At 37.2% G+C, this 7,720-nt stretch overlaps 1 protein-coding gene across 1 annotated transcript in view; it reads left to right on the forward strand.

The window, feature by feature from the left end:
- Positions 1-719: 719 nt before the first annotated feature.
- Positions 720-7,720, forward strand: part of LOC110441458 (perlucin-like protein) — a 26,689-nt gene continuing 19,688 nt past the window's right edge. Inside the window, exons 1-2 of the transcript XR_002461873.1 lie at positions 720-735; positions 2,797-5,198. The gene's annotated coding sequence lies outside the window, so the exon portion shown is untranslated. The remainder of the gene's footprint in view (positions 736-2,796; positions 5,199-7,720) is intronic.

Genomic DNA, 7,720 nt, shown 5'->3' on the forward strand with positions numbered 1-7,720 from the left:
GCTTCCCACATGTAGTCCACACCCTTTTTAAGGAGTTTTCACCCGAGGGGTCTTGTGTCTCACTTCAAACGCTGTAGGAATCTTGATTTTGCAGTCAGACGGTGATCTGTGGTAGACTTATTTTAAACTTACCTTCATTTCGTACAGTTTCAAACAACTTTTTGACAACATTTTGGTTTTTTCACCTACGAAACTATGGAATGTCTGTATTTATACCATTTTTTGTCCTCTTTAACATTTGAAATTGTTTCAGAAATGAATTCGATCTTTGTACTTCAAACAAATCTTTCACAAAGTAATAATCCACGATAACCTTCACGATACACGTTGTTCACCGCTTTCCAATAATAATTTTTTGTCCGAATACTCATTATCATGGATATCCAATCTTTTCTTTTTCTCAGTTTCCACCCTAGATAGAATTTGAACAGTTGCCAACATAGTCCACGCTGAATTTCTCAATATACACTTTTACTAGAATGTTATAAAAAAAAAAATAGACATCTATAGATGTCTATATGAGTTATATTTATACCTTTTCTTGTTCCATTTTCTGTCATCATTACATTACTCGAGATTGGAAGCGAGATTGCAAACAAGATTGGAATCGAGATAGACCGGTCATGCCAAAACAATTCTCCTTTGGATTACAGCGAGCTCCAAAACACCAAATATCACCATACATGCGTTTCAGCTCTTTAAGCTCATTAAGCTCATTCAGCATGAAAACTTGATGTAAGTGTCTATTTTCTCGTTAAATATCGATAAGTTAATAAAAAAAAATACTATGTGTTTGAAAAATATGAATAAAACTAAAACAAATACCACATTTTCATTTAAAAAATAGAATGATTAAAGTAAAAAACATCAAAAAGGGTGACTCCAAACAGAATAATTCCAAAAACACAATGACTCCAAAACACCAAATAACACTATACCAGCGTATCATCTTATTCATCATGAACATTTGATGAAAAATGTCGATTTTTACGTTAAAATATCGATAAATTGATAAAAAAAATTACTTCATTTGTTTGCAAAATATGAATAAAACTAAGAATAATCCTACTCTTTCGTTGCAAATAGAAGAATTCTAGTAAAAAGATATAAAAAAGGATGACTCAAAACAGAATAACTCCAAAAACACAACGACTCCGACTCCAAAACACCTAATAACACCATACATGCGTATCAGCTCTTTCAGCCCATTCAGCATGAAAATTTGATGAAGAATGTCGATTAAAATATCGATAAATTAATCATTTCATTCATTTCATTCATTTCATAAAGAGTTAATACTAAATTTGTAAGAAAAAATAACCGAAGTTTTTTTTTTCTGTTGCTTTTTATTGTAATAAATGTCTTTGTAAAAATAAACCAAAATAAACCAAAATCATTTACGGTAAAGGCAAGTAACTCCATATGTTTGTTTCCAAATATTTTGCTGTCTTTCAAATTTAATTTAATTAGTTTGTACTTTCGGTTACGACGTCACACTTACGGATAGTTGACATGACAACAGACTTTGAAGGATGACGGGTACTACGATTAGCAACGATTATCAGGTGTTTTCTTTACTTTTAAACGTATTTCATGACAATTCTTACTATTTCTTCTGCTTTAAAGCTATAGAATATCTAGACATTGTTAAATAACCTCAGAAAAAGTTCCGTCAGCTGTTAAAATTAACTCGACCCAGCAATCCATTACTGTAACACGAATTATAATACATGTTGCCCTCTTAAGCTTGTTAAATGACTTTACAACTTGGACAAAAGCATAAGCTCGCAGTCTTTATGTGCGCGCTGAACTGTGACGGCCCTGATTATGTTTACTCAATCAGTGTCAGTCACAATACACACGTAAGTAGACAGAATGTTTCCTTAGACAAAGATACAGATTTTCCCCACTTTTAAAAACTCAGAAGTCAATTTAATAGCTACATCGTGTTTTTAGTAGCCAATAAAAAATGGCTACTTTAGCTAACGACAGCGCGAGCCAACGATTAACTATTTATTGAATCATTGCTGTTTTAAAGCTAAAGACTAGCTAGAAATTGTTAAATAACTTCAGAAAAACTTCGGCAGCGAATAAAATATACATTACAGCTATGCTCGAGTAGGGTACTTTAATTTAATACACCCTCTCGAGTCAAGGCTGGCATGTTGGAAACAATCTCAACACGATCCAGATGTTACTGCTCCCGCAACTTCCAAACCCCCTGACACATAGTGTGTTACTGCTCCCGAAGTCTAGACAACACTCGTGACGTCATATGTCACGTCATTATGACGTCAACAGGTCATTCGGAACACCCCCAACACACACACACACACCCCACACCCAAACACCCTACATATAGGATCACCCCTAACGGCAACCCCACCCCTCAACAAATGGTAGTTGTTATCCCCTGCTTAACGTTCAGCATTTAGGGGAATGGCAACAGCTGGTTCACCCGTTGTCGGTATAATGTGACCGGGCGGAATGCTGTGCTGGTTGCCTTCGGCATGGTATTTCAGTGAGATAGCACTATAAAGTCGGCATTAGATCCGCGCTATCACAAGGAGGCAAGCACACCAACAAACCCTGTATCCTGCATACACGCACGCAAACACGCATACACTACACGCCTTCTTGATGCTAAAATTAAAGAACTGTTTCATTTAAAATTTCAATAACTTTCCAATTAGTAAGCTCACAGATTATGCCATCTTAATCTCCATACAAGAGACTTTGATGATTTGATGATAGTTATCATTATCATCTCATTAAAACTGTTCTTTTTATTTGCAGACTTTCTCTCCGCCATTGAGGTTAAAGAAAACCATCACACTAGAGGAAGACACCATGGTTTTCGGTATGACTCGGTTCACAATCTTGTTATCCATATACTTGCTACTTCAGTGCACTACCGGAAGTGCAAAGACAATATTTGTCCTGGGCGGAAACGGACTATTAGGTTCCGCTTTTATGGAACGCGTTATTGAAAAGAGAGACAACCTGGTGGTCGTCAATCGAGGCAATTGGTATTGGGACACGTCCGAGTTAATTCTTCCGTTTGTGACGCCTATACAATGCAATCGTCGCAACTCCTTGGGCAAGTGTCCAGATTTGGCATTCCTGCTTTCTGGGGAAGGAAAAGATATTGTTTTTGACGCCGTTGTCGATTTCAGTTCGTTTGCAGGAGAAAATGTTGCAGATATTTTGGATGTTCTCAATGAGAGAATCAAACGTTATATTTTCATCAGTTCCGATTCAACTTACGAGGTTTGTATGAAGAACCATACTAAACCGACTGTGGAGTCAGATTCTGTTCGTCCGGTACCGGAAACGGAAAGGATTATATACAGTAAAAAAGATACATACGGACACCGGAAGCTAGAAGGCGAGGAAGTTTTAGAGGCACAGAAGGACGGAGGGGTGCCGTTTGTTGCTATGCGTCTACCGGATGTTATCGGACCACGTGACAATATATACCGATGGTGGATGTACCAGCTTTGGATAAAACTTTCCGACTACCTTGATCGCCCCGTGTCGGTACCAGCTGAATTGACTGATCGACCTTTAAGCTTTGTTTATTCCTACGACGTAGCAGACATGATTGTCAAGCTTTTGGATGCTGATCTTGATGTCTTCAACCAGGCTTACAATTTTGCATTCGAAGAAAACCCGACGTTGACTGAACTGCTGAAAGCTATGGCAGTCTTATTAGACCGTCCAGATATTCAGATTGATGTGAACAAAAACGCAGATATGACGTATCTGTGGCCATCGGCACCGTCCCAACAACAATATGATGTACCAGAGTTATCTGCTCTTGATGAGAACTGGTCATCTTCAATATACATGTTTCCCTCTGTATCATTGGGCGCTATCGACACGTCCAAAGCCAAACTGGTTCTTGGCTGGAAGCCAACACTGTTCCAAGAGGCTGTGAGGAAATCCATCATGTTTTTCGAGGAGGCGATGATCGTTGACAAGTTTGAGGAGGAAAGGAGCGAGATAAAGCGAGCCCTTCTTCTACACTTCAGTAAAGATCATGCGCGAACATTGGCAGGCCTAGATATCGTGTACCCGAAATCTCGTAACGTTCACCAGGAACTCTAGTTCCAACGGTGATCGAAAATTTAGTGTGTGTGGTGGAAATTTCTGGATAAATGAGATATTGTCGGAGTAAATGTTGAATTTTGATATATGTTGTTGAAGGAGAGAAGAAAATTGAAGAAAATGAAGAAAATAAGATGGATCTATGTTGTGTGTAAAGTGTTAAAAATCTACAGCCTAAGAGAGCTCGGATAATCTCAGCCGAGGGTAAAGATTCTATTACATAATCCAAACTGAGATGTCAGTTATATTTTCAGTAAGAATTTTTTTGTATGAGCCATTTCGTTTCTGATGACCTCTTGTTGACGAAAAACTGCCAGCTAGCAAAGCTCGTTTTTGTCTGATAAAAGTTTTTAAATTGAGCGATATTCTGTATGAATATAGGCGTTGATTAGGTAGGTTTTGCTGTACACTTTCATTCTTGCACGCTTTATAAATGTATAGTTTCTATGTTATTTTGAAAATCAATAGGGTGTTTTTCATACCCTCATTCAAATTACAGTTTTAACGACGAATTGATTTTGTGTATCAAAATTCAGTCATTTGTTGGACTTTTCAATTCGGAATTTATGATGATTGTAATGACTGTTAGATAATTATATAATTATCGAGTGTTTTGTCATCGGATACTTTGGCCTGCCGAATTGACTATTGAAGATCTAGAGCTTCGCTCTAAGTAGATCCTGCAATTTTATAGCAAAATAAACAAAGCACGACAAGACACAAAGGTATCGATGTCCTCTATAAGAATAAACAACAATAATCAAAATAAAAGAGTGTTGGTAACGAATGAAGAGAGAGAGACGACGGACAGACGGACGGACGGACACCAACAGAGATAATCAATACAAATATGAAAAACAAATGTTTCATTTCAGCTGTAGGAATTTTCTTCTCAAAGGAATGTTGAAACAGGTGATGTCGACCTAATAACAATGACTTTATGTCAGTATCTGACTTGCTAGAGACAACTGCGATAAGACTGTGTATATTATCAGCAAAATGTACAGGACTTGACACGTTTGTAACCTTAAACAACCTCACTATGATAGCCTTTCTTTTGCTAGTCGCCATTGGATATGTAAATGCAGGTAAGCAATTGGATTTTAAACTTTTTTCTGTAACAGTTTTTTTTGTAAGAAGTATTTTCATTATCCATATGTACTCTTTTAAATGGAAATGGAACACGGGATCAACGTCCGTCACACACCATTACAGGTGTCGCCATTATAGATTTGTAACAAATAACTGTATAAGTCTGTGAAGTCCTTATATACGCAGACAAAGTAGCCAAGTTTGTGCTGCTGGAGGATCTGTTATACGTGTATTTGAGGTCCATCTAGTGGTTATAATACTGATAATAATAATTCGGAGTTCTTATATAACGCTTTATCACAACCTAGTTCGTAGGTCGTCGCCTTTGCAACCAGCCAACATCTTTCTCAACTCCCTACGAAAAGGCTTTCATTTTAAACATATTTATTGTCCAAATGAGTAAAAGAGATTTGACATACGTTATTGCAACTCATGAAGCCATCTCCAACAACTTTCAATAATAAGTGATTACATAGACAGACAATTATAGATAATACAAGTAATGGTAGGAAGTAACTACATATGTAGGCCTGCATATATTTTATGTTCAAAATCTTTCGTGGACCAGATAAAAGTTTGCACATGTCTGAATAAATTAAAATTATCATCCAAAGCTAGGTTTTCGTCGACAAAAGTGGTAAAGTCACTTATTTGCATATCTATATTGTTAACTTATAGGAACAGTCATGTACGAGCAGAACTATAAGATTGACACCCCAAGGAGAAATGATAGGCATTTTCTCAACGGTGACCATGATTTGAACAGTTTGAATCTCTAGCTACATGTAACTGTGCAGAGAATAGATTATATCTAAGAGAACTGCATTGATGCCTTAGTCTTGTACGGTAAGAATGAATCACTTTGATACGAATTTTGTTGTATGATTTTTTTCCAGGAAATTGTAACTTTGAAAATTAAAACCTCGCCTTCTAAAAAATACAATTTTGTACCATGTTTTGCCCTAGCCCGAGTTTTCTCTCCTCTGACACCATATTTAGACATTTTGACATGTATTTGTCTGGTGTGGGGCTAGGGCGCACTACTAATGAAAACATGGAGTTCTCCGACATCGTTTGGTATTTGGAGAGTTTTGAGGTGCTGACAACAACAACAAATCTCTATGAAAAAATCACATAGGCCTACCTCACATATATCGATATATGGGTTATTTATTGATCCAAAACCGCACTTTTTATCACTTACAGCTGCTACACTCATTCCAGAGTCCTTGGTTTTTTCCACCAGAGCGACACCGTTTTTTTTAGATAATGCAAATTACAGGAGAGTGACTAATTAACAAACCGTACTGCCCCGGACCCAAAACGGAATATATTATTCTTTACCGGGCCGCTTTGTTTGTTGCTACCACCTCTTTGAAGGTTCTTCTCTGTACGTAACAGACACCGTTTCCCCTCAGGTACATCAGCTGACTTGGCCCAATGTGCAGCCAATGCGTAGTTTGGACGAAATGCATTTTACATTTTAGGTTTGGGGCTGCTTTTACTGTTTTCTTTGACCATTGTCACAGTCAGTCGTGCCGTTTCACCAGCTCCTCAATTATAATAATAATAATATACAACGTTTATATAGTGCCCTATCTGATTTGTAAAATTATTCTAAAGCGCTTTACAACATATGGATAATAGTATTAGTTATTATTGTGAAACAAACAAAGGCTAACAATCACCATTATACATTAAGCAATGTTCCTGATCTGGTAATAACCGGATTTGGCAATAGCGTTCACTTGTTTCCCCATGTTCAGTGTACTATCACAGTATACTCCTAGGTTTTTAACAGCTGGAATAGTTCTGACAACGACCTTGAGCTGGAGACCCATTGTTCTCTGACACTTTGGGGAAAATACGCTTAGTTCCGTCTTTTCCTGATTAAGCATTAGCATATTGGCGTCCATCCAGGTACTGATGTCTGTCAGACAAGCCTCCAGATTTTCTGATATTGTATCCCAACTGACCTGTGGTTTGATGACCAGACTTGTGTGTCATCAACATAACAGTGAATAGCGAAGGCTATGGCGACGACAAGTCTCTCCAATCGGTTTCTAAAATATAGGCATTATTTTCGTGGTTCTAACACCGACCCCTGAGGAACCCTGAAATCTAGTATTTTGTCATGTGAGGTGGTAGATCTGATGGCAACACACTGTCGTCGTTTATACAGCATAGTGCGGTATCAGTCACTCCATTCTATGACTCCAGACGTTTATGTTTATAGAGTATGCAATGGTCAGGACAGAGTCCAGATTGTCGTTGAATTAAAAACTCTTATTTGCACGGTTTTTATGTGATGCATACTTTTGCAGGTCATCTGTACACTATCAACTGATTGTAAATAAATAATAAATTACACTTTAATGAAATCAACTTTTCATAAATTCTTATATTTAAATCATTATTGACAACTGATCATCATCATGCATTATTGATTGTATTCCCCATTGAAATGTAAATGTTTGATGTATAGATCAATCCGTAGATTTACCTGACAAGATGAGAG

Source organism: Mizuhopecten yessoensis, unplaced genomic scaffold (genome assembly GCF_002113885.1).
Source record: "Mizuhopecten yessoensis strain PY_sf001 unplaced genomic scaffold, ASM211388v2 scaffold715973, whole genome shotgun sequence".
NCBI classification, from domain to species: Eukaryota; Metazoa; Mollusca; class Bivalvia; order Pectinida; family Pectinidae; genus Mizuhopecten; species Mizuhopecten yessoensis.